The sequence below is a fragment of the Candoia aspera genome, chromosome 1 (genome assembly GCF_035149785.1).
Source record: "Candoia aspera isolate rCanAsp1 chromosome 1, rCanAsp1.hap2, whole genome shotgun sequence".
Classification (NCBI taxonomy): Eukaryota; Metazoa; Chordata; class Lepidosauria; order Squamata; family Boidae; genus Candoia; species Candoia aspera.
This window is the reverse complement of record NC_086153.1, coordinates 59,837,671-59,848,501: the sequence shown is the minus strand read 5'-3', so window position 1 is coordinate 59,848,501 and position 10,831 is coordinate 59,837,671. Positions and strand designations below refer to the sequence as shown.

The following is a 10,831-nucleotide window of genomic DNA, read 5'->3' as shown; positions in this document are numbered from 1 at the left end:
CCCCTCGTGTTGCTGTGGCGGCTGGAATAACTTGGCTCCCACCCAGAACCGTTTTCAGTAAAGAGCGTCGAGGCTCCTTCTTCCAACAGCGCCCGAATTCGGGAGCCTCGCTGACAGCGACGAAGCGTGGCTGCTGCCTTTCCTGCGGGTGGAACTGGGGCTGGTCCCTTTAAGAAAGGGTAGCACAGTAGCGCCGAAGGCGAGCCCTGCCGCCTAGCTCCGCTTGCGGTGCTTGTAAACTGGTCGCTGGCTGGCAGCGGGAAACAGTCCCTCTCCGATCCTCGAAGGGCGCATCGGCGCGCGTCCACACCGCCCGCCTCCCTGCGTCTCGCGTTTGCCCGCTGGTGCGAAATCCAGCGGGGAGGTTTGCGGAGGGCGTGGAACTGCTGACAGGGGATGGCAGGTCGGAAGCCCTTGGCTGGACAACGAAGATCAGCCAGCCAGAAGATAGATAGATAAAGCCTCCCGCCCACCCCATCCCGGCACCCCGTATGGAGGAGCTTGGTAAGTGAGGCGAATGCCTTTCCTGGGCCTTTACTTCATTTGTTCAAAATTCTCTGCAAGCTCGTTTTAGCTTCTCCTAAGCAGGACAGCTGACCAAACACGAACTGCGACGGGAAGGAAGCTTCTTGACATTGTATACTCCTTCTAAAAATCCCCTTTCCACGTTAACTCTTTGCAGCGGGGTTGAGAAACGAGCAGCGAGCGAGCGAGCGAGCGAAGGAAGGGCTGGTGCGGGGAACGGCGACAAGCTCGCTGCGGGAGGGGGAACCGTTTTGTGCAATGGACTGCAGATAATTCAAGCGCGAGAAGGGGATTGTTCACCGCATAATTCTAGGCACTCAAAAGTCAATCGTATTGCGTCGGGTGAGGTTCATTCTCAGGTACCGTACGTGTTCGCAGGACTGCAGGCTAAAAATAACTTTGCTTCGACTGATTGTTTACCTGGCTTTTAAATGTTGCATTGCGCCTCGGGTTATAATTGGATATTTCTTTGGGAAACGGAGACGCTCCTAAGTAAAAGGCGGGGGCTTTAATACGTGAAGTTGAGATTTCTAAATCCGCTTCGTCGCCAGCTATTGGAATAGGCTGACCGGAGCGCGTGAAGCAGCCTGTGCCGTTCCGGCGTGGAACGGCAGGGGACGTCGCTGCGACGCTGGGGGATCATCGGGTGTAAAACGCCGGGCAACTGGGTAAGACTTGGCGAGTCGAATAATTCGGTTGCGCTGAGCTGGTAGTAGAGCGGGGTGACCAGGCGAGCTATGAATGATCTTGAGCTGATGATTACGCTGATAAAACGCGTGAGGAAGCGCTACTGCTCTGTCGAATGTGATCGTAGCATTAGGAACTCTGTTTTTTTTTTTCTTGTTCTTTATTATGACAGCTGTACAAGAAGTATTTCACAGTATTACTGGAAGATCATCTATAATTATCATTCCATATATAATAATGGCTTTGTATGTTGTTAAACTATTGATTTGGATTTGTTCCAAAACGTTAAGAAGGTGTGGTGATTGTGCTTAGTTCCTAAGCGTAACAGTTTGGGGAATTCGTTCAGTAAAAGGACTGCCCCCCAGGATAGAATCCAGAATTAATCGTTGTTTATTGTGAGCAACTAAAATGGGAGCAATCTTTTACTTAGAATTGTTCCTTGGGTTGAACGTTAAGCAACAGGATGCCCAAGGCCAGAACTGTTATTTTCTTTTCCCCTTTTTTCGTCAGGTCTGGGGGTTGATATTAATATCCAGGCTTGAAGACTTCAGGGAAGCACAACATTTTCTCAACTTCTTTATCATATAATTGTCCATAATTGTTGCAGGGTTGAATGCCCCTCTTCAGAACTGCCAACCTTCATGTTGTCTGTCAGGATACTGCTTCCTCCCTTTCCTCTGATTTTCTGTCTCTACTGTCTGCAGTTGATTTTCCATTCTGTGGGAATATAGCTCCAGCTGAAAAATATTTCAAGGGGTCAAAAAGTTGAGAAAGGCTGTTCTAGATTGCTGCTCATGCAACACTGAATTTGGCCTATGTAGATGCATGCACTGGGATTTTTCCCTTTCTCTCCCCCCCCTCTTCCATTTTCAGTGATAGACAACATTGGCAGCAGAGGTATTCTGGAATATTAATGGCCAGTTGAGGTCTGTGGGGCATAAAGGAAATAAGCTGTGATTGTTCCACTGATTTGTGGAATAAATAAAATGAAAGATACTGTGAAGTGGTACCTTATTCAAGCTAAGACCACCTTGCTCCAAAGTAAGATCTTTGTGCACCCAGGTATTTGGGGTGACTGCTGGAAGACTGGCAATAGAGAATGACGACAAAGAAGACAAATGCTTTCTATGTTTTAAGTATGATAGCGTTCTTCTCTTCCCTGGCAGAGATGATGTATTACGCAAAGTTTTCCTGAATGTCTGGAAATTGGGATTCTCAAACATCTGGAGAGCACCAGATTGGGGAAAGGAAAGATGGATTATGCAAAATATGAAAGTTAAAAGAAATTAACTCTCAGGATTTATAAAATATGCCATTTTAAAATGTAGTGCCTCTATTCAGTGGCACAGTGCATTTGAATGCTAAGGATTTTCGTCTTAACAGTAAGAACAGTCCAGCAATAGATCCAATTTCCTAGTTGGTGATGGGCTCCCATTTACTAGATATGTTTCATATGAGGCTGGGAAGCTTCTTTTAGGGGTATTTTGACTTGGATTCCTGCATTGAGTCCCAGATTGGACTCAGTGGCTGTTTTTGCACTTTCTATGCACAATGTATATTCTGATACGGCACAAAAAGATTACATTAACAGGGTACCCTTAGATCGTATAGGATAGCAATGGCCAATTTTTACATTCTTGGGTTTTCTATTGTGTTCTGCAAGGCAGGAACGGCACTTTTTAAAATGGTTTGGTTTTGTCTTGAAAACATGTTTATATTTGCTGTATTTGCTTTCGTAAGATTTGTTCAGCAGCCTTAATCTTTGCACAAACCATATTTTAAGAATGCAAGTGGAAGTTTGCATTATCTGTTTCTTAAGTATTTCTTATACAACATAGGCCAGGCTTTATGCATGCCACAGTTTATTTTGCTATACTGACAAAAATATAAAGACGCATTGCCTATTGCTTTTTCTTATCATAGCTAATAAATCATCTTGGTAATAAATGTGAAGGATGGGGGTCAGTGGAGACTTTCTCCTCTATTGCTGTAATCTACCGAGCATCCTCCTTCTCAAAGTATTCCAGACTCTCCAAATGAATGCGTGTTGGACATTAATCTCTTGGGCAATTCTGAACCAGTCAAGGGAAAGGCATCTTAAGATTTCTAAGACCACTTCTGGAGTTAAGTTTCTAGAAGAGCTGGTGCTCTTAGCACCACGAGCCATGCAGAAATTACTGCCACTGCCTGATTGCTGTTAACTCATCAACAGGATGTGTTCCTTTTGACACAGCCCATTGGCATAAACTGTAGTGTGAATTCATCCATTGGGCGAGTGAGCAAGTATCGCTAAATTACCCGGTATAGTGCTAGAAGGAAGAGCTGCAGTGAACTTCTGACGTGTGTACTGTACACTCTCTCCCTCTCCCTCTCCCTCTCTCTCTCTCTCCTTCTCTCCTATCCAATGTGACTGTTAAGGGGAACTTAACAAAAGCTTCCACTTTTGATTAAACACAGTTTAGCATTACATCCAGCTCCAAGCTGATAAATCTATAATGGAAGCAAAGTCTGCTGAATTTCTCTCCATAATTATATGGATGGGCTGGAGCGGGGGGAACCTTGTCTAAAGGTGTTACCATGAAACTCTAAATATGATCTGTCCAGACCATAATATAATGAGTTCAGTTATGGAAAGGAGGGCTTTGATGCTGCCAAAGCCTAAAGGAAGAAAACATTTTAAATTCCAGTTTTACCTACTTGTTACACTGGTGTTTTGTCCTCTCAATCTGAGCAGTTGATTTTGGAAACATGCACAATATTAGTGATCTGTCAGGTACTAGAGTGTAGAAAGTGGGGAAATTGGTGTAATGAAAAGACAAAACCTTTATGAACATGCAGAATGGAAGGTTATTATAGTAGAGCTCAGATTGTTATGAAGTAGATTAGAAGAGAGGAAGATGTTTTTGCAGCAGTGTTTGTGTACTTCAAGGAATAGTTTAATAGAATAATAAGGTTGAAGATAGAGGAAATCTAAGTGGCTGGGTTCACATAATACATGATTTGTTTTGATTTATTTTGTTGTGTAAACACTGCAGTTGTGTATGATTTAGTCTGTTCTGCAAACCCAAGCAATTATGATTAATTTTATTTTATTTTTTTATTTATTAAATTTATATCACTGCCCATCTCCCCCAATGGGGGACTCTGGGCGGTTTACAATAAAATAAGTAATTTTTTAAAAATTGTATAAGTCATAACTGAACAAGCCATGGCTTAGCATCATGTCTGGATTTAGTCAGGAGTTAGGATCACTAGACTGGTTAGATAAGGGAAGGGGAATTTTTTGTGTTCTCTGAATGTGATCATCAGCTGAACCCTGAACATGAGGCAAAATCTTACATTTTGAGTGTTTCCCCAACTTTGTGCGTGTGTGTGATGGTTTCCTAACAAACTGAATTCCAGGGGATATTTGTGCCAAAAGAGGGATGTGACAGAAGCCAATTTGCCTAACTCCTCTTCCTCTTTTAGTTCTGATGAACCATTGAGGGACCTCGATGGTCTGATATCCCTGTAAACAACTTCCAATGGGGAAGAAATGTGCTAGAGGAAAATTGGTCCTCGTATGGCTTATCTAGCAAGACAATACAGAAAATGGGATACGATGAAGCAAAACAGATATTGAAGGAGAGGATTGTTGACATGGGATGGCAGCAAGGCAATGTAAGTCTTGGGTTATTGCCAATCATTAACAATGCCTTTGCCCTAGCTAAGTTTGATGCACTGCTCTCAGCAGTTGGGGATGGTAAACTTCAAAAGATTCCTTTCCATGAAGGCCATTGCCCAGGTGGCTCCCCAGGCCATAGAAGATGTGTGACACGTCCTGCTGCATTGCAAATTCTTTTGTGATATGAAGGCCCTTCATAAAAGAATCCCCGAGATGGTGATTCATGTACCTCTTTTCTTCTGGCAGACTGTAAGAACGCTGTTACTCACGGTGTAGCCCAATTCTATCTGGCTGAGAAAAGAATGAGGCAGCAGAGACAAAGCTGTACATCTCCCACAAATCCCTTTGGGGTTTAATGTTACCTTTAACCCCCAACCCTAACTTTTTTCCTTTTATTGTTATTTAATGAAATGTGGGAAATTTTAGACAAGTTTTATGCATTTTATACGTAAAGGCTGGTCTAAGTCCATAATAAAGTTTATGCTATACTATGCTATTTAGGGCAATTCGGTTAACAAGCTTGAAGACAGCTGTAACAGGAGCCAGTTTGGTGCAGTGGTTAAGGCACCAGCCTAGAAACCAGGAGACTGTGAGTTCTAGTCCTGTCTTAGGCACGAAGCCAGCTGGGTGACCTTGGGCCAGTCCCTCTCTCTCAGCCCTAGGAAGGAGGCAGTGGCAAACCACTTCTGAAACCTTGCCAAGAAAACTGCAGGGACTTGTCCTGGCGGTCGCCAGGAGACAGCACTCACTCCAAGGCACAAAACAAACCCAGACAAAACTGGCCGTACTGCCTTGGCTCTTCAGTGGAAATGGAAGGCTATGACCTTTTAAAGCTCAAACTTGCCTTTCCTAGTGCAGTGCTCTGTTTAGTGCTGTTATTTGATCGGCTGCAGCAGAACTGCTGACTTGTAAAGGAGGCCTAAAAGATGCGGGCTTCTGCTCCAGGACTGTTCATCATGCAGCCTTGTCCCATTTTTTGACCTTTCTCTCTGGAGTCCCCCGTTTGGTATTTGGCAGTCCTGAAAAGTGTAGGTGGTTGAAAGCTTGTCCAGCTTCTAAATGATCTTGCATGTGGATTTTTATGTGCCTAATGCAGTATCCAGGCAGAAGAAGGTAGACTAAGGACAGGCTGGAAGAAATTGCTTTTAGCTTGATGAATATCTTACTGGTGTCATACCCATGGCTTGAACCTGGCATTTTGTGGCTTTTCAAATATACAATGTGGATGCCATGTAGCGAAATTTAGTGGGTGTGCCGATGTGCAGAGCTCTGTGGCTGGTAACTTTACCTAGATCTGGCTATTTGGCAGCCTGATCATATGGCTGTGTTTATTTTGAAATCTGCTGAAAGTACTGTAACTTCAGCTTTCGGAGTGAAAGTTTTCCAGCAATTGATGAAACTGGAATGCTCACCAAATGGTACTGCTCTTGTGTTATCATTTTCAGCTAATTAAAACAATAAACTTTGGAAACCCTGGTAGAAGCAGTTTATACTACAGTATATTTCAGCCCTTGCCCTACTGCCCTTCCTCAAAGAAACTCTGGTGCCAGAGTCTTGCAAGTACAGCTGAGAGGAAAAGAAAAAAGAAGTTGTTTCTCTTCCAGTTTTATTAAATGTATTTCTGGCTAAAGCCTAGAAAGTGCCCAGAGAGCATGAACTGGAAACTCTAAGCCTGTGAGTGAGCTTTTGATGGAAAAAATTTAGAAGGATCAATTTTATCGGCTGCTAGAGAAGCAAAGCATTTTTATAGTAACTTGATAATACCAGTAACGTGAGCTTGGACTTGATTGACTGTGCCAAATCCTTATTGCAAGCTGAGAATACAATTCCCAGTATAAAGAAAATGTGTATGAAAAGTGGGAGCAGGGACTCTCCTCTAAATTGTAAAACTGCACCCTTATGCTTAATTTATTTGAAATAGCTTATGTGCTACAGTTTCATATCTATAATTACCAAGAACTTGAAAATCCCACAAGCTTTAGTCAAAGGCTGGAGAAACCCGCACTCTCCTGCTGTCATTCTGATCCCTAGTGCCTACTGCCTTCCACTAACCCTGGATGTGCTGGGTCCCCAATTAATTCAATGTAATTTTTGATATTTTGTGCATAATACAGTACTCTTTTAGGAACATGCTCTGCATTTACAAATGTACTTGAGGTTTTATTCATCTCTTTCTCTCTCTTTACTTCCTGCTGTGCATTCTAGTAAGTATCAACATGAGTGAAAACTTTGCCCTTCATGTATCTTCCCTATTTCAAAAGCAAGAAAGTTTTAATAAGCTGTATTGCTGGACAAAATAGGCAAAATAGAGTGGTAGAAAAATCCAATACAACAGGCAATACAGTAAGTGGAGTTATGAGATGCAACAAATGTCCTCATCTCACCCTAAGTATTATATAAGGCAGTGGTTGGCTAAATATTGTTGTGGCTATAAATCTGTATTTGTCTGGCTTAGATGCATGTAGATGGACTAGGTATGAGGACAGATACATGGTGTGCGTGGAAATTTACTGTACAGACTTGATTTCATGTCCTTACTCTTCCAGCCTCTGAAAACAGTGAACTGTTATGCTGTGATGTGATCCAGGATAGATCTGGTTCTTTAAAGTCTTTGGAGAAGTTGTCAGATATAAATGCTTCTGAACACAAATGTGAGGCTTGTAGCTTTCTATTCTGTTTATATATGGTAGGAGTAGATATCTTGTTTTCCAGCTATGGAAACTTGTTAAGAGAACTAACTTTCCCTCCCTCGCTGCTTAAAAAAGAAACCTCTGTTCACCGAATGTTGCTGTCTCAACTTTCTTTCACATTTTTCTTTACATCTTTTTTTCTTTCTTGCAGACCCCTTCCATAATCACCATAGCTTCATCATATTGCAGCCTTGCATTTTACTGCTCACCTTGTTGCCAGTAGCAAGAAGGAAAACTATGCTTTACTTGGCAAAGGTTCATGAATAAGCCACAGAGGCTGGGTTCACACAACATGCTAAGCCCTAAAGTCATTTGCTTGGCATTGCATGGACCTGAGTGGAATTATCAGAGGAGGGGAGGTGTTACTGCTGTAGTTATGTCTGTGTTGAGAATGAAGCGGCAGAAGCTGCCTCTCAATAGAAATGAAGCTGGTTGGTAGAGGAGGCACAGAGTGCCTTGTTCCTCTTCTGCAGTTGCTATTAGAAGTAAAAAGTGGATACAGGTAGTTGTCGTTTAGCATCTGCCTCATTTAGCAACCATTTGCAGTTACGATGGTGATGAAAAAGTAACTTCGCAACCAATCCTCTCATTTACATCCTTTGCAGGTCTGTAAAGCAAAGGAAAGCTGAAGTAAGATCACAAGCACAGTTGCAGTTTCACTTAGTGACTGAGTTGCTGGTCCCAATTGTGGTCACTAAATGAGGACTACCTGTAGTAAATCTTGTGGGTTTATATCCTCGCCACACTTTGCTGTCCTGGCCCAAACCTAACTCTGTGATCTGACCTGTTCCTTCCATACTTGTAGATTTCTGATTTCCTCACCATCTCTCTTTACCCTCTATAATAGTCTCTCAACAGAGAACATCTGTCTCACTGCTGGGTTCTATTCAGCTCTATGAATTCAAAAGGAATTGAACTAATATGGTGTATAGAACATCACTTCCCAGTTTTTCCATGTATTTTTCTCATCTGTCATATGCAACATTAAACTTTTGCTTGCCTAGCCCCAACTGAGGTTCATCAGACAATATACTGATATATTTTTTTCCCTTTTTAAAGCTACGTAGTTTGGACTTCATGTGCAAGAGTTTGAGGTATGAAGTGGCTTAGTTATCATACCCCTTAGTGTTCACAGCTCATTGTGCTCCCGCTATGGTTATGTGAAATTTTCAATGTGTTGGTTGCATGTGTGTGTATACACTATATGTTTAAAAAACAATGACAATATTTTTCCCAATGAGGAAATCTTTTTTTAACAAAATTATGAATGATGGAGACAGGGTTGTAAAAGTGGCTGATTAAAGAATTCTGAGAACTGTGTAGGCAGGACAGAGCTAGCACTGTTTCTGTAGGAGTTGGATTGAAACTCCTGGATCTTTATTTGACCTCTTTTGGCAATCATCCTGCACCACCAAGAAATCAGTAAGGAATCCTCTGTAGTTTTAATTTTTGGAGTGCAAAGATGGTTATAGAGCTCTGAACAAAACTCAATTGATTTCTAGAGGATTGATGTTACTCAGCAATCTTGTTTCAGTTACTTTGAGATAAAAATGAATATGTTTTTTGTAAGGACAAAAATCCACATTTCATTCCTTGGAGCTGGGAATGTTTAACTCCTTATTATGCTGTTCCTGCTGATTTGAGGTTTGATTAGACGCATTGATGCAATCTATATGCAAAGTAAGGGAGAGCTGGGCAAAAGATCTCCAGATTTAAGTGTAGTTTGTAGAAGTTGCCACACAGTTACTACCATGAGCACATAAGCACTGTGCTCCTACATGTTGTAAAGTGAGGTTTCAGAAGGAGTGGATGACAAGTACCAAAAAATTGCTATGAAGCCCTAGAGTAAAATAATACAAATAAACTGTTTTATACCAAATTGGCTCATTTATCCTTTTATTTAAGGGCTAGTGATTTTTCAGGGATTTAGGAGGAGATGTTCCCCAATCCTAAGTGCAGATGTGGGTACTGAAATTGGAATCTTTTGCATGCAAACCATAGACCTGTTCACTGAGCAAAATTACTTCTGGAAATTTGGCAAAATGTCAGATGCTCTCTACTGTTAAAGAAAAGATCGTGGTTGCTGACTAATTGATAGGCAAAAAGAGGCTGCATGTGCTCCCTAGGTCAGAATTGGGAAGTCTGTAGCCCTGGATATGTTACTGAACTTCAGTTCCCATTATCCATCACCATGCAGCCAGCTGTCAGCTGTCGCCCAGTTCTCTCCTGAGTGGCTAGATATTGATCCTAGGAGTTTTTGCATAGGAAGTCTGTCTTCTGCAGTGGGCAATGGCACTTTCTCTGGAACACAATGGAAGCAACATTGCAAAGAATCTTCTTTGTTGCACAAGCTCACCCATGATTCATGGTTGTAACGAAATGGTAACCCTAACCTGTCAAGAGCTTTCCCCTCCTCATGCCCAGGCCTCTGGTGGTTTTATAAGGATCCGTAAATTGCCAAAAGCATTTTTCTTTTTCTTTTGTGTAATGAGTTAACCTAGGACAGTGTTTCTCAACCTTGGCAACTTGAAGACGTGTGGACTTCAACTCCCAGAATTCCCCAGCCCGCAAGCTGTCAAGGTTGAGAAACACTCATCTAGGAGGTAAGCCTGGCTCACATCTTTTTATACACACACCCAGAGGAAAGCAGTTCAGATGTGTGTGTAGAAGGGGAATGTGCAAGGTCCCATCCCTGCATGAATGCTAGGGGAGACAGGCCTGTAGGCAGTTCTTTGTTGTGGCCCCCTTGGGGGTGCCTCTAGCTCTCTCCCTGTTAGCCTCATGCAAATTACAGTAGGTAAGGGTGTCTTGTTTGAGCAAGCACTTGGGGGTTACCTGTGGATCTTGTGGGTGCCTATCTATGTGTGTATTAATTTTGTGTGGTATTTTAATCTTTCCTATTCTGTGTATACCACTGGGAGTCAGGTTTTAATCTGGTGTGGTGGTGGATATGGAGAGCCAGGGTAGGACTGGCTGGGTGAAAGGATGGGCTAGGACTGTGGAGACCCAGCTTCTGGTTCATCCTCAGTATGGAAGCTCAGTGAGTGAGTTTGGGCTGGTCTGTCCCTCTCTCTCAGCCTAACCTCCTTCACAGGTTAGGATTGTGGTTGTGGAGGAAAATGGGCAGAGGAAATATTATGTACCCTGCTTTGAGCTCCTGAACCGGAATCAAAAAAAATAAAACCAGAAAGAATAAATGAATAAGTAATAGGTAGCCAAAGTGAACTGGGTTCTAACTGTTTTTCCAGGGAAACTGACCAGGTTG

The 10,831-nt window shown here is 42.5% G+C and overlaps 1 protein-coding gene across 3 annotated transcripts in view; it reads left to right on the top strand.

The window, feature by feature from the left end:
- Positions 1–310: 310 nt before the first annotated feature.
- Positions 311–10,831, top strand: part of DAAM2 (dishevelled associated activator of morphogenesis 2) — a 183,557-nt gene continuing 173,036 nt past the window's right edge. For all 3 annotated transcript variants that reach the window (XM_063304775.1, XM_063304783.1, XM_063304761.1), the window contains exon 1: positions 311–504. The gene's annotated coding sequence lies outside the window, so the exon portion shown is untranslated. The remainder of the gene's footprint in view (positions 505–10,831) is intronic.